The sequence below is a fragment of the Microcebus murinus genome, chromosome 32, assembly GCF_040939455.1.
Source record: "Microcebus murinus isolate Inina chromosome 32, M.murinus_Inina_mat1.0, whole genome shotgun sequence".
NCBI classification, from domain to species: domain Eukaryota; kingdom Metazoa; phylum Chordata; class Mammalia; order Primates; family Cheirogaleidae; genus Microcebus; species Microcebus murinus.
Genome location: NC_134135.1, coordinates 3,301,042 through 3,326,546, shown reverse-complemented (window position 1 = coordinate 3,326,546; position 25,505 = coordinate 3,301,042). Strand labels below are relative to the sequence as shown.

General features: G+C 37.4%; 1 long non-coding RNA gene across 1 annotated transcript in view; it reads right to left on the bottom strand.

The window, feature by feature from the left end:
- LOC105874738 (uncharacterized) overlaps positions 1 to 25,505 on the bottom strand; it is an 84,739-nt gene that overhangs the window by 45,994 nt on the left and 13,240 nt on the right. Inside the window, exon 4 of the long non-coding RNA XR_012915872.1 lies at positions 17,520 to 17,638. This is a non-coding gene — a long non-coding RNA (uncharacterized LOC105874738). The remainder of the gene's footprint in view (positions 1 to 17,519; positions 17,639 to 25,505) is intronic.

Genomic DNA, 25,505 nt, shown 5'->3' with positions numbered 1-25,505 from the left:
AAATATGAATTGTTTAAATTCTGAATATTTGGGAATTTTCTTTTTATCTTCTATTTAAACCTATTGATTTGTAGACTTATTCCACTGCATTCAGAAAATACACCATCATAAGTTTGTTTATTTATTTATTTATTTATTTATTTAGATACAGAGTCTCACTTTGTTGTCCAGGCTAGAGTGAGTGCCATGGCGTCAGCCTAGCTCACAGCAACCTCAATCTCCTGGGCTCAAGCATCCTCCTGCCTCAGCCTCCCGAGCAGCTGGGACTACAGGCATGCGCCACCATGCCCGGCTTATTTTTCTATATATATTAGTTGGCCAATTAATTTATTTCTATTTATAGTAGAGACGGGGTCTCGCTCTTGCTCAGGCTGGTTTCGAATTCCTGACCTTGTTTAAATTGAAAGAAATTAAACAAATCATAAATAAATGAAACGATATACTGTGTTCTTGGGTTAAAGTATTAATATTATCAAAATGTCAATGCTACTCAAAGTGCAAAGTGATCTACAGATTTAATTCGATTGAAATCATAAGTGTTTTATTTGCAAAAATAGAAAAGCCCATCCAAAAATTTACATGGAATCTCAAGAGAACACAAATAGCTCCCCCCCCCAAAAATGGAGGTTCATACTTCTTGACTTCAAAAATTATTACACAGCTAACTGTAATCTAAAGAGTATAACACTGGCATAAATATAAACATATAGCCTAATGGAATAGATTAGAGCACCTAGAAATAAACTCTCACATCTATGGTCAAATGATTTTTGATAAGGGTACCAAGAACAAATATTGGGGAAAGGACAGTCTTCCACAAACGATGCTGGTAAAACTGAATATTCACATGCAAAATAATGAATGCATACCCTTGGCTTACACCATATACAAAATTTACTCAAAATGGGTCAAAAGCCTAAATGTAAAAGCAAAAACTATAGAGTTATATGAGAAAACATAACATGAAAACTTTATAACATTGGATTTGGCAATGATTTCTTGGCTACAACGCCAAAGGCACAGACAGCAAAAGTAAAAATAAATACACTGGACTACATCAAAATTAAAACTTCTGTGCATCAAAGAACACAATTAGCAGAATGAAAAAGATGCCCATGGATGAAAGAAGGTATTTGCAAGTCATGTATCTCAGGAGGGGTTAATGTCCAATTATACGAAAAATCTCCACAGCTCAAGGAAGAGAATTGGAAGAGTACACTTCTTTTCACTGTGACTAGTCACTGTGACCCTTGTGTCCCATCTCCTGGGGGACCCTCACTCTCATTCCACAGCAGTGGAAGCAGCAAAAGCCTGGGCATGTTGGGGGAATATGGTGATGGTGTCTTCCTTCTCATGAGAACCCTGACCCCAACTGCAGAGTAGTGGGGAGTAACTGCAGCCCCGAGATTTGCCAGAGCACAGAACACGAGAATCTTTTCCATGGGATAAAAATGGACCCTACTGGAAAGAGAGAGAGAGAGAGAGCTTAAGATTGAGTCTTACACCCTGCTCAAGTCACTCGCCTGGACGGGTTAATCAGCACTAGGTTTTCCACCTTAAAAGCTCTGTCCATCATAGGCCTGGGAATGGTTAGACCCACTGCTGTCTCGCACCTGTTTCGTGAGGACAGTCGGGCGTTTTACAGACTCCACAGCCTACCGGCCTCTGGGCCAGCTCAGGCAGAGGGAGATGCTAGCAGAGCGGAGAGGAGGTCATCCTGTTTGTCCTCAGATGCCATCTCAATCAGGGGCTGTCTCTGCCCTTGATGTTGGCTTGTGGGCTCCAGTAACTCCAGCTTCCTCCACTGTGCCTCCATTCGTGGGGCTGGTAGCGGGTTCCACATGGAGCCAGTCTCTGTATTGCCACAACATTACATCTGAATAAAATACTCAAAGTGGATTTTATATTTCTCACTGGACATTGACCAAAGTGAAAGCACAAAACAAGAACTATGCACGTGATAAATACCATGTTTCCCCCAAAATAAGACAGGGTCTTATATTTCTTTTTCCTCAAGAAGACACCCTAGGGCTTATTTTCAGGGGATGTGTTATTTTTTTTTAAGTATGGTACAACAATCTACATTTATTCAAATATAGTCAAGTCGTCTTCTTCTGGAACATCATCATAACTCTCCAAACCCCGAATTCCATCCTGAATGTCTTGCGATTCTATTTCCTTTAGAACCATTGGCCCCAATCTCTCATGTCGAACCATAGAGCTCTCATGGGGCAGATGGGAAGGGCTATGAGTCTTCTTTACCGCTCCACAAGGAAATGCAAGAGTTGTGCAGATACGCTGCGGTAGCCACACCCATCACTAGGGCTTATTTTAGGGTTTATGTTGCCCAAATGCTTAGAAGTCCTGCTAGGGCTTGTTTTATGGGTAGGTCTTATTTTCGGGTAAATACAGTAATGTAATCTTAAGTTTAATAAATTTGGGTACATAAAATTATATTTCAAAATAAAAATTTGCTTTAATAATTGCAACTATTTATAATTTAATTACATAGTGTTACCTGAAATGGTTTACTATGTTTGAGTTAATATGAGCTTTTTTTTTTTTCATTCGAACATGTCCATTGGGCTCCTTTGGTGATTTCGAAAGCAATAAAACTCCTCAATAAACAATAAATTCATGTCTTTGGCCAGCTAATTGCTACTACTCTATGGCTCTAAGTTTAGTAAAAGATTCTTCCATAACATTTCTTCTTAAAATTGGAGATGCAGAAGACTACACTGAAGTCTGTTTGTTGTCACCACGACAATTGACATTGAGGCTTAAAGAGAGCAACTACTTTCTAAACATTACCAGAAACCATTCAATTTGATCTCAGAAAGGAAATGTCTATTTTATGTTTGATTCCCACCTGCATTCTTTTTAAATATCATCTGACATATTTCCTGTGTTCTCCTTTGTCTCCTGCAGTTCACAGTCTCAGTATTGAACTGAAAATACACTAATCTTTCTTTGTAAGCATTATCATGTCTGAGATGATCACATTTCTCCTAAGAGGTGAGGTATATCTCAGATTAACAACTCAGCCCCAAATATTTGTAATAAATAAACCTTACTTTTACTGCTGGTGTCACCACCAGGGCACCATATAGTCCATCTCCAGTTTCATGAAAGACCATCTGAAATGCTATGTAACTTGTATTGAAATGTCCTTAAAACCTTGTGTCCAGTTAAATCTTAGGAAATTTTAATATTTTATATGAAAAAATAAAAACTGAAGACTTTTATAGGATCTCTGCATTATTCACAACTTACTGATTGGACTTTGATTTTCTCCACAATGACCCTTAATAAATACACTTATTAATATAAGAGTACTTGTAAAAATTACGTAAGATTTTATTTACAATTGCTGTTATTTTTTTCTTTAATATTACAGCAAAGTATCTAACTCACAACTCTATTTGCAGTGAGACTGGCTTACAAATGTGCTTGAGAATCTGGGAGGCATGAGTACATCAATCTGTGAAGACAGGGAAAAAATACACAATTTATATTTTTCTGATGAGATGAGGAAATTGTACATTTCTTTCAGTGCACACAAAGAACAGCTTGCATACACAAGGGTCACTACTAGAGAGAATAAAGGGACTGACAGTTGGGAAACACGCATAGATGAAGGCAGCTGTCTTCACCAGCCACTGGGTAGTCTTATCAAAAAAATAAAAATAATGGTAAATGATAGCAGAGAGGGTATAAAAAGAGACAAAGGTGCTCACCAGGATGAGGATGCTGTGGGTGGCTCTAATCTCACCGGAGGATCTGGGTGCTCCTAGGATGTGTTGGACCCTCTGCTTGTGCCAGTGCAGGATGGAAACCATTGAGCCACTCACCCAGGTCATGAGGCCCAAACACAAAGAATCAGGAGTGGATATAAATATTGCATATGGTAAGTCTGTGCTTCCACCTATATGGCTAAAGGAAAAGTATCCAAAGTCTACAGTTATGATGTTTTCATTACTTCACCTTCGAATCACATGCATAGGAACTTTGATATTTACCAGCATGTACAGGATCTAGCACCTTATTGCAGGGGCCAATGTTCCCAGAGTTTTCCTTTAAGCCCTGCCCATCTGGAGTTCCTGGGGCTGATTATGATGGCCTGAAAGACACTCAAGAGGCAGGTGGTACTAAGAGAGACATCCCTGGCCACTCTGTGATAGAACACAAGTTTGGGCCAGTCACGGTGGCTCACGCCTGTAATCCTAGCACTCTGGGAGGCCGAGATGGGCAGATTGTTTGAGCTCAGGAATTCGAGACCAGCCTGAGCAAGAGCAACACCCTGTCTCTACTAAAAATTAGAAAGAAATTAGCTGGACAACTAAAAGTTTATAGAAAAATTAGCCAGGAATGGTGGTGCATGCCTGTAGTCCCAGCTACTGGGAGGCTGAGGCAGGAGGATCGCTTGAGCCCAGGAGTTTGAGGTTGCTGTGAGCTAGGCTGACGCCATGGCACCCTAGCCTGGGCAACAGAGTAAGACTCTGTCTTACAAAATAAAAAAAGACAAGAAAACAATTTTGCATCCAACTCACTGAGAAAACATTTCATCCCAAAAGCTGTCATGGTCTCTGGGGTTCTTCTTGAGACAATGGTCAAGGAGTTGGCCACAGTCAGGTGCCTGAGAATCAAATCTGTAGACCTTGGCTTGTGTCCACCGAAGCAAAGGAACATGTAGTGAAATGAAAGTGAGAGATTCCCCAGGATTCCAATGGCAATCTGAGCCAGAAAAATCATTCCAATATTCACACACATGGAGGCCATTCTGTTATTTTCCTGGACTCAATATTCACACTCACAAACACAGGAGTCCGAGTGGAAGTGTGAATTGTGGTCTATTATTTTTGTGGAAAACTAAATCCCAAAATCTCCATTCCGTCTAAGAATTTATTTCAAATGTTTATTTTGTTAAAAGATTTTCCAAGGTTGATATATTTATGTAGGACTTCCAATATATGGGTCATTGTTATTCATTGTTTATCCAACTTCTTTAATATTTGCAACTCTCTGACTTAGGATCTAACATTATTCTCCTGTTACAGACAAGGAAATTTTAGCTGAAATGTTATTTAAAGGACTCATCTATATATTTGTAGAGTCAGGGTTTTAGCCTGGTTGCAATGATATTGGTATTTATCATTGTACTATACAGCCACTTGTTTGTGTTATTTTTTTTTTTATTTTTATTTTTTTTGAGACAGAGTCTTGCTTTGTTGCCCAGGCTAGAGTGAGTGCCATGGCATCAGCCTAGCTCACAGCAACCTTGAACTCCTGGACTCAAGCAATCCTCCTGCCTCAGCCTCCCAAGTAGCTGGGACTACAGGCATGCGCCACCACGCCCGGCTAATTTTTCCTATATATATTAGTTGGCCAGTTAATTTCTTTCTATTATAGTAGAGATGGGTTCTCACTCTTGCTCAGGCTGGTTTTGAACTCCTGACCTCGAGCAATCCGCCCACCTCGGCCTCCCACAGTGCTAGGATTACAGGTTTGAGCCACCGCCCCCAGCCTGTTTGTGTTCTTTAAATACTCCAAATATATATCACTGACATATTTCAAACTTATTTTGTTATATGAGTTTAATTGTGCTGACTGATTTTTTTATAAACATTTCTTATATGAACCAACCACAAAAATCCCAAAGGGAATGAACATTCATAGATGCAGTAAATAATTTTCCATTTCCAAATGGGATTTACCAAACGTAGGTCAATACTGGGGCAGCACCACAATGAACTGTATCTTTTTTGGCCAACGGCGTGTACAAGAAATTATTGTATAACATTGGGCTTTACCCTAAGCAATGAGATTTGAAGGCAGGTGGGGGACATTGTTGGAGGAAGGGTCAGGTCTTACAGGAACAATTTGTGCCATCCCAGGGGCTTGGCCTTTATTTTAAAGGCAGCGAGGAGCCATTACAGGATTTTAAGTAGCAGTGTAGTGATCACATCTGAAAGCCACCCTGGTGGCACTGTAGAAAATGGATTAGATAACCAAAAGTTAGAAGACTTAGTATGAAGTGAGAGCCTATTTAAAGTATCTATAAAATATTATTGAGGGTGGAAACTAAATTAGTCTTTATTTTAGAATTTAAAAATTAAGTAACAAGTCTGCAAGATAAAACATGAAATCTTCTGGCTTGAATAAATAAAAAATGGAGAAACAAAAAGGTAAACACGATGACATTAGAATTTTATAAACTAGAGAAAATGTCCTGAATTCACTGTACTGTCTGAATCCCTCAAGTGAGAGGCTAACTTTTGCTTAAAGTTTCCTTCTTAGCTTCAACAAGAAAGATTGTCCCACCTTGATGAATATACTACGAATACTTTCAGAAGAGACATAAGTATCTTCATTAAAAACATCAAATGTGAGAGAAAAAAATAATGATACTTCAGCAAATGCCACTTAGTCACATTGTTTATGAGAGAGACGGATGTTTTAATGAGCTCTATCAAATTCATCACATTCACAGACATTTTACTGAAATAACAACACTAATTGTGAGCTGTTCTCTGTGATTTCTATAGAAATGATTAAATCAGAGATTGAATTCCAAATTACAGACTTAAGGATCATAAAAACCGGACTTCATTACTACTTAGGACAAATTTCAACAAGCATCATCAGTAAGGGTTATATCACGGAACATTAGAAACAGTTCAAGATGGAGTAGGATGTGGACCTTCAGTCTCTCTTCAAAAGCCCAGCCTACGCTTCAAAAAGTGTTCCTCCTTCCTGGGTGGGTTTTCTACTGAACAAGTGCCTACCCAAGAAAACATCCCTTTGGCCGATGTGAACACTTATCCTGAACCTGACACACTTTAGTTCCTTATATAATCTGTCTGTCAGACTGAAATAAATAAAAACTCACCCAACTAACTCCTTTCTGCCCACACTGTGAGTTTGGTGACAGTCTGGACAATTCGTGTGTGTATGTGTGCGCGCGTGCGTGTGTTTTGGAAGGACACAGCCAGAACCTAAGATATGGGTTTATGAATCTGTGACCTCAAGTCCCCACACAACTCCAGTTATCTCTTTGTCTGCACTTCCCATGATAGTAAACAATGAGGCAGTTGAGAGTAATCTTAAACAAAAACTTACTCCCAGTCCCCAACTCCCAAATGCACTTAGAAATTTCAAGGGCATCATCCAAAAAGTCATGTCGAGTGTTTGGGAGAAGTTTTTCCTGTTCTATAATAGATCTCCTGGAGACAGATAGGATCTCATGCAGTGAAGGTAGGAAAAGTTGTGTTCTAATACATGAGAGAATTGCAGTAAAGCTCATGTATGTAATTGGACCCTGTGTTTCCCTGAGAAGCTCATTGTCCTTAAAGGTAATTATCTGTTTATCCTCTGGATTCTCCATGAATGGTAAAATAAAGTTTTGAGCAGATGCAGGGAAGGGTACAAAGGGCCTGAGAAGGATTTTTCCAGGAAAGAAGAGCAAAAGGAAAATATGATACAAGGGGCACATATTAATAATCTTTAGAAATAATTTATACTACTCAGTCCAAATTAATGGAAAAGTCTGGTTGACATGGATATTTCTAGGTATGTTATATGTTTTATCAATATTGACCCAAGAAGAGGTACAAATTCTGACGTGAACAATGTCTGTAGGACAAAGAGCAATGTTTATGAGAGTTCCCTCACAAAAACAGCACTATTTGATGTGGTGTATCAGTAGCATTCTACTACTCTGAACTATCAAAAACACCGTGCTACTTAGGCCATTAAAAATTACTGAAAAGTAATGCTTCCACATAATTTTCTAAAGTCTTACAAACACTATCATGGATAATTGACAAAACTTATGTATACCTACTTCCCAAAATATTAAATATGTATTAAGAAATGTCTCCAAAAATAAAATATTACAGCATCATCAAGCACAGATTGTACCAGGAATCCAATGTGTTTATTATTCAGAAATACATTAATGTAGTTAGTCATTTGTATTGATTAAAGGAGACAGCACATGATTATGTTAATACAGCCAAACAAATCTATTTGGCTGAATTCTACATGTGATAATGACAAAGAAAGAAAACCATAACATATTTTTGGGTATGTCTTCAACTTTATTAAGCAGATGAGCTTAATAAATCTCTTACTGAGCTCTAAAGCTATTAACCTAACTTGTAAAGAAATCGTTGATTAATTGCCAATTTAGTCAGACATGAAGCTGGGAGACCTATATCACTCCTTTATTTAGTACCTTTTGGAGGCACAAATAAAGGCAATTAATGATCAAAAGTAAAGATTAGGTGGTAGTGCTCACAAGGGGTTGGGTGGGGGAGATCCACATCTTAGGGAAGTGGCGAGCATTGTGGAGGGGAAGGGCGTACCTCTAACCCTTCCTAGGGAGAGGCAAAGATATAAAATGTAACCAAAATGTCAAAAACAAAACAAAACAAAACTTTTATCGGGTGGTAGGCAGGTGGGAGAGGGGAGGAGGGGATGGGTGTGTACTTACATGAGTGTGACACACACCACCTTGAGGATGGACACCCTTGAAGCTCTGACGGGGGGGGGGGATGGCAAGGGCAGTATATGTAACCTTAATAATATTTGTGCCCCCATAATATTATGAAATAAAAAGGAAAAAAAGATTAAACATCATGTGTGTCTTCAGTATAGGAATGCATATCACAGAAGTCAAAATATCAATTAAAAATTGTTCTAGGCCGGGCGCGGTGGCTCACGCCTGTAATCCTAGCACTCTGGGAGGCCGAGGCGGGCGGATTGCTCGAGGTCAGGAGTTTGAAACCAGCCTGAGCGAGACCCCGTCTCTACTAAAAATAGAAAGAAATTAATTGACCAACTAAAAGTATATATACAAAAAATTAGCCGGGCATGGTGGCGCATGCCTGTAGTCCCAGCTACTTGGGAGGCTGAGGCAGGAGGATCGCTTGAGCCCAGGAGTTTGAGGTTGCTGTGAGCTAGGCTGATGCCATGGCACTCACTCTAGCCTGGGCAACAAAAGTGAGACTCTGTCTCCAAAAAAAAAAAAAAAAATTGTTCTAAAAATTAAAAACTATATTGAATCAATATAATAGTCTAATGGAATATAATATTAAAATATATGATGCAGGTTTTTATATAAATAAATTCTAATCAATTACACAGAAGGAAGGTTCAATTAAGAGAAGTATAAAGTAAGTTGGGAGTTAATCTATCAAGAAATATGAAGAGCCTACATAAGAAAAATTTTTAAATGTCCTTTATATATGTAATCAGTATTTTTAAAATAAAAAAATAAAACCCTATTGTTTGGTCGGAAGATAAACCATGTGTGTGTGAGTGTGCATACACATGCAGTCTGTGGCTGCATGTGTATATTTCTGAGAGTAGGGATTTTATTGACTTGGCAAAATATATAACCAGAAAAATTCTTAAACACTACTTGAGTGGACCTAGTTCTACGAGACCTTAAATTGTGTTACAAATCCCTGTAAGTAAAACTGTGTGGCACTGGAGACATAGAATGACAGATCATTGGGATGAAAATTTAGAAATAGACAAAACTTTAAAAGATAATTCAATATGAAACAAAGAAGGCAATTAAAAATATATATTTATTAATAATGGTGCTTGAATATTTGCATATTATTATTTAAAAATATAAAATATAATCCATTCCTTTCACCACATACCCAAGAAATATGCAAAGTGAAATGAAAATGTGGTTGGTTTTAAATGAGGGCAATTCGATGAAAACTGCAGCTAGGAAGCTGTAAGCCCTTGGCCCCAAAGAAAGATTAAGAGACAGCCAAGATATGGCTAAACAGCCAACATATGGGTAGATTAAACGGAGGCCATTCTGTTATTTTCCAGGACTCAATATTCACACTCACAAACACAGGAGTCCGAGTGGAAGTGTGAATTGTGGTCTATTATTTTTGTGGAAAACTAAATCCCCAAATCTCCATTCTGGCTAAGAATTTATTTCAAATGTTTAATTTATTTTGTTAAAAGATTTTCCAAGGTTGATATATTTATGTATGACTTCCAATATATGGGTCATTGTTATTCATTGTTTATCCAACTTCTTTAATATTGATATTGGTATTTATCATTGTGCTATACAGCCACTTGTTTGTGTTCTTTAAATACTCCAAATATATATCATTGATATATTTCAAATTTATTTTATTATATGAGTTTAATTGTGCTAACTCATTTTTTATAAACATTTCTTATATGGACCAACCACAAAATCACAAAGGGAATGAACATTCATAGATGTAGTAAATAATTTTCCATCTCCAAATGGGACTTACCTAAGGTAGGTCAATACTGGAGCAGCACCACAATGAATCATATCATTTATTTGGCCAACGGAATGTACAAGAAATTATTGCATAACATTGGGCTTTACCCTAAGCAATGAGATTTTAATTTAAAGTATCTATAAAATACTATTGAAGGTGGAAACTAAATTAGTCTTTATTTTAGAATTTAAAAATTAAGTAACAAGTCTGCAAGATAAAACATGAGCCATGAAATCTTCTGGATTGAATAAATAAAAAATGGAGAAACAAAAAGGTAAACACGATGATATTAGAATTTTATAAACTAGAGAAAATGTCCTGAATTCATTGTACTGTCTGAATCCCTCAAGTGAGAGGCTAACTTTTGCTTAAAGTTTCCTTCTTAGCTTCAACAAGAAAGATTGTCCCACCTTGATGAATATACTACGAATACTTTCAGAAGAGACATAAGTATCTTCATTAAAAACATCAAATGTGAGAGAAAAAAATAATGATACTTCAGCAAATGCCACTTAGTCACATTGTTTATGAGAGAGACGGATGTTTTAATGAGCTCTATCAAATTCATCACATTCACAGACATTTTACTGAAATAACAACACTAATTGTGAGCTGTTCTTGTGATTTCTATAGAAATGATTAAATCGGAGATTGAATTCCAAATTACAGACTTAAGGATCATAAAAACCGGACTTCATTACTACTTAGGACAAATTTCAACAAGCATCATCAGTAAGGGTTATATCACGGAACATTAGAAACAGTTCAAGATGGAGTAGGATGTGGACCTTCAGTCTCTCTTCAAAAGCCCAGCCTACGCTTCAAAAAGTGTTCCTCCTTCCTGGGTGGGTTTTCTACTGAACAAATGCCTACCCAAGAAAACATCCCTTTGGCCGATGTGAACACTTATCCTGAACCTGACACACTTTAGTTCCTTATATAATCTGTCTGTCAGACCGAAATAAATAAAAACTCACCCAACTAACTCCTTTCTGCCCACACTGTGAGTTTGGTGACAGTCTGGACAACTCGTGTGTGTATGTGTGCACGCGTGCGGCTGTTTTGGAGGGACACAGCCAGAACCTAAGATATGGGTTTATGAATCTGTGTGTGACCTCAAGTCCCCACACAACTCCAGTTATCTCTTTGTCTGCACTTCCCATGATAGTAAACAATGAGGCAGTTGAGAGTAATCTTAAACAAAAACTTACTCCCAGTCCCCAACTCCCAAATGCACTTAGAAATTTCAAGGGCATCATCCAAAAAGTCATGTCGAGTGTTTGGGAGAAGTTTTTCCTTTTCTATAAATAGATCTCCTGGAGACAGATAGGATCTCATGCAGTGAAGGTAGGAAAAGTTGTGTTTTAATACATGAGAGAATTGCAGTAAAGCTCATGGATTGAACTGGACCCAGTGTTTCCCTGAGAAGCTCATTGTCTTTAAAAAGTAATTATCTGTTTATCCTCTGGCTTCTCCATGCATGGCAAAATAAAGAAGGTTTTGAGTAGATACAGAAAAGTTTACAAAGGGCCTGAGAAGGATTTTTCCAGGAAAGAAGAGCAAAAGGAAAATATGATACAAGGGGCACATATTAATAATCATTAGAGGTAATTTATACTATTCAGTCCAAATTAATGGAAAAGTCTGGTTGACATGGATATTTCTAGGTATGTATGTTTTATCAATATTGACCCAAGAAGAGGTAAAAAATCCTGAAGTGAACAATGTGTATGGAAGAGAGAGCAATATTTATGAGAGCTCTCTCACAAAAACAGCACCATGTGATATGGCGTTATCAGTGGCATTCTCCTACTCTTTTTTTTTTTTTTTTTTTTTGGCATATTATGGGGGTACAGATTTTAAGGTTTCAATAAATGCCCATTTTCCCCCCTCCCCCCAAAAGTCTGAGTCTCCATCATGACCATCCCCCAGATGGTGCACATCTCACTCGTTATGTATGTATATACCCGCCCCCTCCCCCCTCCCACCTGCCCAATACCCTATTACTGTAGCACCTATGTGTCCACTTAGGTGCTACTCAGTTAATACCAGTTTGCTGGAGTCTACTACTCTTAACTACCACAAAAACCTGTGCTACTTAGGCGATAAAAAATTACTGAAGAATAATGCTGCCAAATAATTTTCCAAAGTCTTACAAACATAATCATAGATAATTGAAAAAAATTATATACACCTTTTTCAAAATTATTAAATATAATATTAAGAAATGTCTCCAAAAATAAAATACTATAGCACCATCAAGCACAGCTTGTACCAGAAATCCAATAATTTCATTATTCAGAAATACATTAATATAGTTAATCATATGTATTGATACATATGATTATTTTATTAGATATACATTAATATAATCATATGTATTAATACATGTATGTCATGTATTAATCATGACAACATATGTTCATGTTTATATATCCAAACAAATCTATTTGGCTGAATTCTATATGTGATAATGATAAAGAAAAAAACCAATAACACATTTTTGGGTATGTCTTTAACTTTATTAAGCAGACATGATTGAGCTCTAAACCTATTAACCTAATTTGTAAAGAAGTAGTTGGTTAATTCTCACTAAATTCAGATATGATAGTGGGAAACCTATATCACTTCTTTATTTAGTACCTTTGAGAGACATAAGTAAAGGCAATTAATGATCAAAAGTAAAGGGTAAATATCATCTGTTTGTTCAGCACAAGAATACATATCCCAGAAGCCTAAATATCAACTAAAAATTATTCTAAAAATTAAAACTACCTTGAATCAATATAATAGTCTAATGGAATATAATATTAAAATATAGTATCCAGGTCTTTATATAAATAAACTTTAATCAATTATACAGAAGGAAGGCTCAACTAAGAAAAGTATGAACTAACTTGGGAGTTAATTATCAAGAAATGTGAAAAGCCTACATAAGAAAAATTATGAAATGTCATTTATACATGTAATGAATATTTTTAAATTGAAAAAATAAAACTCTCTTCCTTGGTAGGAAGATAAACTATCTGTGTATGAGTGTGTGTGTGTGTTTGTGTGTGTGTTTGTGCATGTATTGCTGAGAGTAGGGATTTTATTGACTTAGCAAAATATATAACCAGAAACATCCTAAAAAATACTTGAGAGTACCTAGTTCTATGAAATTCTAAATTGTATTACAAAGACCTGTAAGTAAAACTGTGTGGCATTGGAGACATAGAATGACAGATCATTGGGAAGAAAATTCAGAAATAGATAAAACTTCAAAAGATAATTTAATATGAAACAAAGAAAGCAATTAAAATATGTATTTATTAATAACGATTGTTTGAATATTTGCATATTATTATTGGAAAAAAATAAAATATAATCCTATAATCCATTCCTCTTGTAATATACCAAAGAAAGATGCCAAGTGAATTCAAAATGTGTTTAAAAAAAAGAATGAGGGCTATTCCATAAAAACTGAAGACCAGGAAGCTTTAAGCCCTTGGCCCCAAAGAAAGATTAAGACACAGCCAAGAAATGGCTAAACAGCCAACATATGGGCAAAATAAACTTAACAGAAGCTCTGCAAAAAATAGTGAAAGGTCTACAATAACAAAGCAAATGCCCGAAAATGAAAAATCATAACAAAAAATACATTTATCAGGTGCCAGGCAGGTGTGTGTGTAGGTGGGGATGGTATATTCACACCCAGTGGGTAGGTGCACACCGTCTAAACATTGCATATAGCAAGTCTGTGCCTTCACCTTGATGCCTAAAGGAATAGCATCCAAAATCTCTGGTTGTGATGTTTTCATTCCCTCATCTTCCAATCACATGCATAGGAACTTTGATATTTACCAGCATGTACAGGATCCAGCACAGAATATTGGAGGGGCCAATGTACCCGAGAGCTTTTTCTTTAAGCCCTACTCATCTGGAGTTCCTGGGGCTGATTATGATGGGCTGAAAGATACTCAAGAGGCAGGTGGCCACAAAAGAGACATCCCTGGCTACTCTGTGAACATAGAAAACAAGTTTGCATCCAAACTCACTGAGAAAATGTTTCCACCCAAAAGCTGTCATGGTCTCTGGGATTCTTCTTGAGAGAATGGTCCAGGAGTTGGCAACAGTTGGGTGCCTGAGAATCAAATCCGTAGGCCTTGGCTTGTGTCCACTGAAGCAAAGGAACATGTAGTGAAATGAAAGTGAGAGATTCTCCAGGTGCAATGGCAATCTGAGCCAGAAAATCATCCCAATTTTCCAATCCATGGAATTCATTCTGTTATTTTCCCGGACTCCATATTGACATTGACAAACACAGGATTCTGCATGCAAATATGAGTTGTGGTCTACTATTTTTCTAGAAAATTACATCCAAAATTTTCCACTTATTATTACTTCCCCCTAAGAATTTTTTTAAATACATCATTTCTTTTGTTAAAAGATTTTCCAAGTTTCATGTATTTATATAGGATTTATAATATATGGGTCATTGCTATTAATTGTTTATTTCTAACTTATTTCACATTTACAATTCTATGTATTAGGGCCTACCATTATTTTCCTTTTTGAGATGGGGAAAATATAAGTAAAACGTTATTTAAAGGACTCACACATATGTTTTGAAGTCAGGGTTTTAACCTGCATTTCCTCATTGCAGGGATATTGGTGTTTATCATACCCACTTCTTTATGCTCTTGAAACAGTCCTAATACATGTCATTGTTATAGTTCAAATTTGTTTTATTTTATAAGTTTAATTGTGCTAACACATCATATAATAATTTTATTATATCAGATAATCACAAATTCATAATGTGAATGAACACTCAGAGGTCTTAATCAAATGTAGAATTGTTAAATAATTTACTGGATTCAAACTAGATTTACTGACAAAACATGCAGATGTGAAAAACCTCCAGCCAGAGTGTCTCTGCAAGAAAGAAAGATTTAAGATGAAAGTGAAAAAACAAACAAATCTCTGTTTGAGATTCATCGCAAACAGAAAGACACCATGACACATAGCCATCAGAGTGGCCAAAATATACATGAAAGAAGCCCTCCTATGAGCTATAAGGTAAAAGAAGTAGGTAACCTATAAAGTAAAACTTATCAGACTAACTGCAGACTTCTGAACTGAGACCTTACAAACCAGAGGAGACAAGGGCCCCATTCTCACTCTTCTCAAACAAACTAATGCCCAGCTTAGAATCTTATACCCTGCAAAACTAAGTTTCTTATACAAAGGAGAAATAAAGACTTTCTCAGACAAGCAAAGACTGAAGAATTACATCAAGGCAAGACCTGCCCTCCAGGAAGTACTCAAAATAGCATTACACATGGTTCAGCACAATAAACACTCACCAGTGTAAAATCATCCAAAGCTGGCTGGGCGCGGTGGCTCACGCCTGTAATCCTAGCACTTTGGGAGGCCAAGGCGGGTGGATTGCTCAAGGTCAGGAGTTCGAAACCAGCCTGAGCGAGACCCTGTCTCTACCAAAAATAGAAATAAATTAATTGACCAACTAAAAATATATATACAAAAAATTAGCCGGGCATGGTGGCACATGCCTGTAGTCCCAGCTACTCGGGAGGCTGAGGCAGTAGGATCACTCGAGCCCAGGAGATTGAGGTTGCTGTGAGCCAGGCTGACGCCACGGCACTCACTCTAGCCTGGGCAACAAAGTGAGAGACTCCGTCTCAAAAACAAATAAAATAAAATAAAATAAAATCATCCAAAGCTGAAAGTCAAAGGCCAGATACCACAATGGCTCAAGAGAGAAAACAAAGCAACAAAGTTCAACTCAACAGGATAAAGAGATGTGCCCCCCCCTTACCAATGCTTTCGATCAATCCTTGAACTGCCCACTAAAGAGACATATGATGGCCAAATGCATAAATATACACAAGGCAATTATCTGCTGTCTTCAGGAAACACATTTAACCATTGTCGCAGAGATTGAAGGAATATAAATGAGTATTAATAAAAGAGGTCTGGAGATATCACCATTCTTTCATATATGAACACAACATCAAGACATACATGTGGGCCGGGCACGGTGCCTCATGCCTGTAATCCTAGCACTCTGGGAGGCCAAGGCAGGCGGATTGCTCGAGGTTAGGAGTTCAAAACCAGCCTGAGCAAGAGCGAGATCCCGTCTCTACTATAAATAGAAAGAAATTAATTGGCCAACTAATATAGATAGAAAAAATTAGCCGGGCATGGTGGCGCATGCCTGTAGTCCCAGCTACTTGCGAGGCTGAGGCAGAAGGATCGCTTGAGCCCAGGAGTTTGAGGTTGCTGTGAGCTAGGCTGACGCCACGGCACTCACTCTAGCCTGGGCAACAAAGTGAGACTCTGTCTCAAAAAAAAAAAAAAAAGACATACATGTGAATGATGACTGTGTGTTTGATTTTTTTAAATGAGAGTGAGACTGAATTTGTCTATGTTATGTTGCATGTGTATGGATATGACTGTGCATTTTTATTAATATGTAATGAGTCTGTGGATGAAGGTGAGTTAGTGGGAAGTTTGAGAAAGGATATGTGTAAGTATGTGAGTGTATGTGACTGCATATTTGTGTGTATGTGCATGCATGTGTATGTGTTTGCCTCTCTGTGTAAGTGTGTAATTGTGTGTGTGTGTGTGTGTGTGTGTGTGTGCAGTAGGAAGGGCTGTCCACCATTAAGACTCTAATATCTGACTTGGAAACTGAGAGACATTGAATAATAGACCTGGAACAAATGTAGATTTTTGGTATTAAAAAGAAATATTTAATTTTAACTCATGTCTTATATTTTTTATTTAATTAAGAAAGTAACCAGTGTTCATTACTGAAAATTCAGCAAAAAAAAAAAAAAAAGTATATCTGACTGTGGCAACCATTCAATGCTCTTGATCTGAGTGAGTAGTAGTGGCTTAGCTGATATTTAAAAGGAATGGCCTTTTAAACCATCAGATGCTGTGCTTTCAGTTGTGCATGATTCCTATCAACTTCTCCCATTGTATGGTTGTTGCTTTATTTAGCACTTCCCTCATTACTGAGTATTCAATATCAAGAAAGTTGATTTTCCTACAAAATTTCCATGTCATCTAGACATCCAAATTAACTGTCAAGTAATATTTGGGTTCATGTTCTTCCTTTTCCTGTATGTCTTTGAGAATCCTTATCAAGTACTTTCCATTTCCTTGTTCATAATTCATTGTGTGGCTTAGTGCCATGAAGACTAGAAAAGAACTCACCTTTGGGTAGAGAAACTTCTCGGGGAAGCAGAGCATTCAGTGAGGCACAGTGATTCACTGCCAGTCCCTCATGTGTCAGAACTCAGCATTTTCTGCTCCCTCCATGGGAGACTTTGCTTCTAGAATGACAGAGAGAAAAGAACTTTTCTCAAACACTGCAATGGTCTCTTTGAGATGCTAATTAGAAATTTGTGATTGGATTTAGGAATTAGCAACCAGGAAAGAGTTTTTCAGAGTGTTCTCAGCTCCCAAGCCACAAATGTCATTGCTGCTACACATGAAATAACTGAACCTCAATGGGGAGGTGAAGTCACAGAATCATAAACCTTCATCTCAGGGCCTGGCTGCCTCCCTCTCATACATACGCCAACCGTCACAACTACCACACTGAGCTCACCCTGCAGAGAGCAGGAGTGGGTAAGGTGAGTATTTTTTACTTCGTCTGAGAGGCATAGTGTGTAAGAGGAGATCTATCAGACAGGTTAGCGATCATATTGGAAAATGGGATTCTTTTGGATTTGAAATGGTTCCAGTGCTAAAACCACACAGGAAGGACAAATAGTTTCTAAAGCATGAGGTGAACTAGTAAGGTGAACCAGGGTTCCTAGACATTCTAAACCACTCTCAAATGACTACAAATGTGATTTATTGTAATCCTCCTTCACACTGATTGGTGATGTTTAATATAAGTGGTAGTATAATGTGATTTTTTAAAAAGTACTTAAGAACTGTAGTTCTGAAATCAATCTGTTGTTCAGCCTACTTTACAGGAATCATAGATAAAGTTTCCAAAGTTACTAGAGGTGTGTCTCTAATACTTCTTTTCTTGTAATAAAGAGTAGGGTGAATCCACAAAAATCATCAAAACCACTGCAGAAATAGTGTGTTTGAATGGTAATTGCTAGAGTAGAAATGTCTTTTTCAACGCTGGCTTAATGGGGACATTATTTGTGTCTCTACTGAAAATATCCACTGTCTGGTGATATTGATGAAACTGTTTTCCCTTGTTAAGGAAGCAGCATTTAAGAAAAGGTTCACTATAATTGTGCATTGAAGACTGAAGCTGTCACTTTCAAATATGTCTTGTGATTGATTCTCTTATTTAAAAATATTCAAATATGAATCCCCAAATCTAAAATTTGAGTTTACAAAACGCACAAAAGTATATCCCTTACATCCTTTATTTTGCATGTGAGTCTTAACATCTTAATATGTTTCACATGTCTCACCCCATTGGTAATAGTTTTACTTAAGTAAGATGTTAATGCACACATAATTGTATGATCTGAAATTACCAAAAGCATAGTTTCCAATATTAAATGATAATATTAATATTTTATTCTGTATTTGTATTTCATATCCCATAGTTTCCAGCAATACATGATATTGTTCAATAATTCCCCTGACAGATGCCTTTGTACTTTTCTTCCTAGCATAAAAGCAAACAAATCATTCTGTTGTCATCCTAATCTTGAGCAATTCTTGAAGCCATTCAATCAGACTCAATCCTAGAGCAGGTTCCTGCATACACTGCAATCAGTGCGTCTTCATTTTACTAAGTCCCTAAATCTCCATTCATAATTGAAATTAGCCTATAGAATAAATCTTTATATATGGATTGAAACTTGTACGTTTACATTCTAAGAATAACACACCAACAATCCGAAATAAAATGACAAGGCAGAAAAACAAAACTAAATATACTGTATAAATGAATCATTCCAAGAATGCAGCCAATTAGCTTTGCCAGTGTAGCAGGATGATAATGCTTTGTCTTTGAAACAAGCACAATCACATTAAATTTCCCATTTTGCCCCTAAATCGGATGTGAATTTAAAAAAAAAAAATACTTAACCTCTCGGTGTGTATATTCTCCTCATCTTTACAGGGAAGTAATAATGGTTGCCTTATGGATTTGTGACAAAAAGAAAACATCACCACATACACAGCCTTCATAACAGTTGTCAATAAATTATAAGTGCTCTTAAAGGTTACATATGTAATTCTTGAAAACATGTTATTAAAAGAAAGATTATGAAGATTTCTAAAGGAGAACTAACGGTAAGTGGAGAATATGATATCTAAGTTTACATTGTAAATGTGGCCATTGCATCATATTCTCATGCAGGGTCCTCTGGCTCTGAAGACAAATAAATACCAGTCACTGCAAACTGGCAGAATGGCCTCCAGGGATGTGGCAATAGGAATGATCTGGTTATCACAGAGTGCATTTGGGATCCGTGGGATTTGCACTCTTCTATATCATTGCCTCTTCCTTTACTTCACTGGGCATAGGTTAAGATCCATGGATTTGATTCTCAAACACTTGCTTGTAGCCAATTCTTCAGCCCTCCTCTTCAGAGGAGTCCTCGAGACAATGACAGCTTTTGGATTGAGAGATTTTCCCAAGATACTGCACGCAAACCTGTTTTCTATCTTCACAGAGTGGGCAGGGGTGTGTCCATCTGCACCACTTGCCTCTTGAGTGTTTTCCAAGCCATCGAGATCAGCCTCAGGAACTGCAGGTGGGCAGAACTGAAAATGAAAGCTCCCAAGTACACTGGCTCCTCTATATTATTATGTCGGATCCTGCAAATGCTGGTAAATGTAACTTACACTCCGTACGTGACTAGCAAATAGAGAATACTAGAAACACAAACACCGCAGTGAAAAAGGATTTGGGATTCCGTTCTGGGGAACATAGTGATGAAATCACACTATCACTGCTCACAGTGTTGTTATTATTCCCTGATGTTTCGTGTTTGGTGCTCATGCTCTGGGCCAGCAGCTCCATGGTTTCCTCCTACACAGGCACGACCAGCAGGTGCGACACATCCACAGGGCTAACATCTGTCCCAGATTCTCCCCTGACTCTAAAGAATCCTTGTTCTGGTGAACACCTTTGTATCACTTTACACCTTCTCCTCCATCTAGCAAGTCTGTATTTCTTATTCTCCTCATCCCACTTGGTTGCTGGGGAACACCTCCGCCCTAATCTCTGTGTGTTTCCCAACTACCTGCCCCTTTGTTCTCATGAGCTGTGACTTCAGTGTATCCAGGCCCTTCTTTATCTGGTTAAGGAATGCAGTATCTGCTAATCTTATCAGAAATACATAAAATGTGTGTTTTTGCACCATTCTCACTTCTTTGTTTATTCATTTCCAAAGATTGTAAGTACAATTAGGAAGCAGTCACATTATAAGAGAACAGTGAGTAAGATAGCTTCTGACCAATAATAAACCACAAACAGTAACAGCAATTGTATCAAATAAATGACATAATCATGTAATTACTTGTAATCATGTAATCATGTAATTACTTGTAATCATGTAATGACATAATCATTATGTAAATACTTATATAATTTAAATTGTATTCATGGTAATCCTAGCACCCTGGGAGGCTGAGGTGGGCGGATCGCTCAAGGTCAGGAGTTCGAAACCAGCCTGAGCAAGAGCGAGACCCCATCTCTACTATAAAAATAGAAAGAAATTAATTGGCCAACTAAATATATATATATATCATTAGCTGGGCATGGTGGAACATGCCTGTAGTCCCAGCTACTCAGGAGGCTGAGGCAGCAGGATTGCTTGAGCCTAGGAGTTTGAGGTTGCTGTGAGCGAGGCTGACGCCACGTCACTGTACCCTGGGTAACAGAGTGAGACTCTGTCTCAAAAAAAATAAAAAATAAAAATAAATTGTATTCATGTTTGCAGTGGAGTAGTTCAGAGTCTATGAAATAATAAAACAGTAGGTCCTAAAACAATCTGGAGATTATGGCAATGTCTTTGAATGTGTAACTTTCATTCTGACATAATAAGTTTATTCCACAATTAACTAAACATGGAATTTCTGGAAAAGTTCCATGAGAAAGAAACAGCAAGCAATGTGAGATGATCATTCAAGAAACTGGAGAAATGATTGTTCTCAAGGAATAATGAAGCAGTATGAGCTAACGGTGGAACAGAAATCAGTTTCAGGTAGTAGGTTTATTGGGGGCAAAATAATTAAAGATTTATGTTACGTCCTCATAAAGCTGGTGATCATTTGAAATATGATACTATGGAGACAGGTAAGCATATTCAAAACATCTTCATGTAGAAACCAGATTTAACGGGAGTGGGAAAAAGGAGAACCCAAACATGTTTTAGATGATTTTATAAAAACAGCAATATATGTAACCTAAATGGCTATACCCCTGTAATATTCTGAAATTAAAAAAAATGTATTAAAAATATTAGCTAAGTGTTGACAATTTAAAAAGACAGGATGTCTGGGATAAAACAGCATGGGTTGTAGCATCTATAGAAGACAAAATTTTTTGTAAAACATGATGATGCCAGTTGGCCATGTTGGAAAGATATTTGGCGAAAAAAAAATCTCCTATCTCTTAGGTGAGGAGTTAAACTTAGAGCAACAGAGGAACAGCCATCAGAGGGGAAAGTTACGAAACATATTTGTTTAGGTAAAGTTTGTGGCACATGTACTTCCACAGGAGCAAAATAGATATTTCTAAAGTACAGGTGATGTTTTATATAGCTATCTCTGTATTTACATTATAAAGCTCATGCAGAATATTAAGAAGTACCTAGGCCAGGCGCGGTGGCTCATGCCTGTAATCCTAGCACTTTGGGAGGCTGAGGCGGGCGGATTGCTCAAGGTCAGGAGTTCGAAACCAGCCTGAGCAAGACCCCGTCTCTACCAAAAATAGAAATAAATTAATTGACCAACTAAAAATATATATACAAAAAATTAGCCGGGCATGGTGGCGAATGCCTGTAGTCCCAGCTACTCGGGAGGCTGAGGCAGGAGGATCGCTGAGCCCCGGAGATTGAGGTTGCTGTGAGCCAGGCTGACGCCACGGCACTCACTCTAGCCTGGGCAACAAAGTGAGACTCTGCCTCAAAACAAAAACAAAAACAAAAAAAAGAAGTACCTAATCAGAAAAGTAAAAGAATTAGTTTGTCATAATATATATGTTTGTGTTTATATAGATAGATGCATATTTAACCTTGTGGCACAAAAATAGAGAAACATGTATTTTAGCTAACAAAAGACACAAATACTTATACTAATTAGGGGGGACTACTAATGTAATTGCACATTTCAAAATAACTAAATTTCACATCTCATCATGAAAAAGATACATAAATGAGGTGATATTTAATTAACTTGATTGAATCATTGCACATTATGTACATATATCAAAACATTCCATTGTAACCCATAATGCATACAATAATTTGTAAGTTGAAATAATATTGAGAAAAATATACAAATGAAAAATTTTCCTATAATTTCTTTATGGCAGATTGAAAGTTGCATTAATTTCCAAATTAGAATTCTACATGTCATTAAAAAAAATAAATTTTATTACGGCTTGGACCTAACTAACATCAACAATCATCATAAGTTACATTAAAATTTATTATAAACTATTAGGCTTAAGTATAGATTCTCCAGTTTCCATCAAGCTCTGCCCATGCATCAAGATTTAGTCCTCTTTCCATGTGGCTTTGACACTAAATTGATTTCTACCCCAGAATAATGCCATTTCTAGACAAAATCACCTACCACGAATCCTGTTGCACCACTTTCCTTAAAGATTCTGCCTTCTCTGACTGAAAGAGAAAATGCTCACCCATCTCATTCCCACTGCCAGAATGGGGACTTCTGGGTGACAGACATATCAGCAATTGTGTGACCTCACTTCCCTACAGAACTGAAACTATCAATTCACATGGAGTGTCGGTGGAAGGGTCAGAGTTACGAGTACATCTGAAAAACTTTTTCCCACTTCCAAATTCCCAGAAACAGGTAAAAGTTTCTAGTTTACAGTTAGCATCTCCAAAGAGACAGATGGAGTGTTTAGCAGAGAAGCTGCCTCCTTCCCTGGAGGAAGAAGGGTCTTACAAGGAGGAAGCAGGGAAAGTTGAAGTCTGAGCTTTGAGGGACTGACAGTGAAGCACATGTATCCCATTAGGTCCCACGCTTCTGGAAGAGGTTATTTGTCCTACAATTCTTTTTTTTTTTTGACACAGAGTCTCACTTTGTTGCCCAGGCTAGAGTGAGTGCCATGGCGTCAGCCTAGCTCACAGCAACCTCAAACTCCTGGGCTCAAGCGATCCTCCTGCCTCAGCCTCCCGAGTAGCTGGGACTACAGGCATGCACCACCATGCCCGGATAATTTTTTCTACATATATTTTTAGTTGGTCAATTAATTTCTTTCTATTTTTAGTAGAGACGGGGTCTCACTCAGGCTGGTTTCGAACTCCTGACCTTGAGCAATCCACCTGCTTCGGCCTCCCAGAGTGCTAAGATTACAGGCGTGAGCCACCGTACCTGGCCTGTCCTACAATTCTTTTTCTTTGTTTTTCCTCTGGAAAAATTATTTTTGAAGTCTTAAGATGCAATGTTGCACACCCTATTGTGTTTTAGACTTACTTAGGACCAGTTACTTCTTTCTTCCTGTCATTTCCCTTTTTTGGAACAAGAATGTCTATCCTATGCCTATCCCACTATTTTATTTTGGAAGTAGAGAATTAATGTGATTTCACAGGTTCACGGCTGGAGGGTAATTTGCCTCAGGATGAATTGTGCCTTGAGTCTTAACCTATATCTGATTTACATGAGACTGTGGACATTGCACTTTTGAGTTGATGCTGGAATTAGTGAAGACGTTCGGTCTATTGAGATGGAATAAATGTATTTTGCATTTGAGAAAAATGTGAATTTGGGGGGCCAGGGACAGAATGCTAGGTTGGAATTAGGTCTCCAAAGTTTATGTGTTGGAAACTTAATCCCCAATGCAACAATATTGAGAGGTGGGATCTTTGAGAAATGATTCAAGCCCTCATGAGCTAATTAATGCCATTATGACGAGTACAGGTTAATTATCATGGAATTGTGTTCCTAATAAATACCTGAGTTCAGTCTCCCTCCTTTCAAGCATGCTCTTTTGCCCTTCTACATTCTGTCATGAAATGAGGTAGCAAGAGGGGGCCTTACCAGATGCTGGCACCTTCGTATTGGACTTCCCAGCCTCCAGAACCATGAACCAAATGAACCAAATTTCTGTTCATTAAAAATTACTCAGTCTGGCCGGGCGCGGTGGCTCACACCTGTAATCCTAGCTCTGTGGGAGGCCAAGGTGGGTGGATTGCTCGAGGTCAGGAGTTCGAAACCAGCCTGAGCAAGAGCGAGACCCCATCTCTAATATAAATAGAAAGAAATTAATTGGCTAACTAATACATATAGAAAAAATTAGCTGGGCATGCCTGTAGTCCCAGCTACTTGGGAGGCTGAGACAGGAGGATCACTTGAGCCCAGGAGTTTGAGGTTGCTGTGAGCTAGGCTGACGCCATGGCACTCACTCTAGCCTGGGCAACAAAGCAAGACTCTGTCTCAAAAAAAAAAAAAAAATTACTCAGTCTGTTGTATTCTGTTAGAGCAACATAAAAGGGTCTAAGATAAGCTATATTGAAAGGGAAGATGCAAATAAAAAATAATAGAATAAAATAGAAGTAAATGGCAAGAAATGTGAAATTCCTGTATGAGGAAAGCTATGAAGCTTACATATATAGATAAAATAGATTTAAAGAAATGGAAAAATTAAATAATTTTTTTGGTAGAAAGATTAATCAGAATTTTCCAGGAATATATTTTGTTACAATGTTTATATACGTACATGCTTATATAGTCACATATGTAATGCTTATATATATTCACATATATAAAAGTTTACATATGTATTATCAAAATATGAAAAAAAACTTGATTCTGGATAGCCCCATCAGTGACTAGATCATATTACAAAGCATGTGTAAGAAACACAGTGTATACTTACATAAATAGACTGAGAGACCATTGAAATAGAAAATTCATGAATTAAAAAAAGTAAATTGTATGATAACATAAAGCTCAGAAAATATATTATTATAACATGCTTATATTACATATAAAATAAGGTCACTTTAAAGTAGAAGG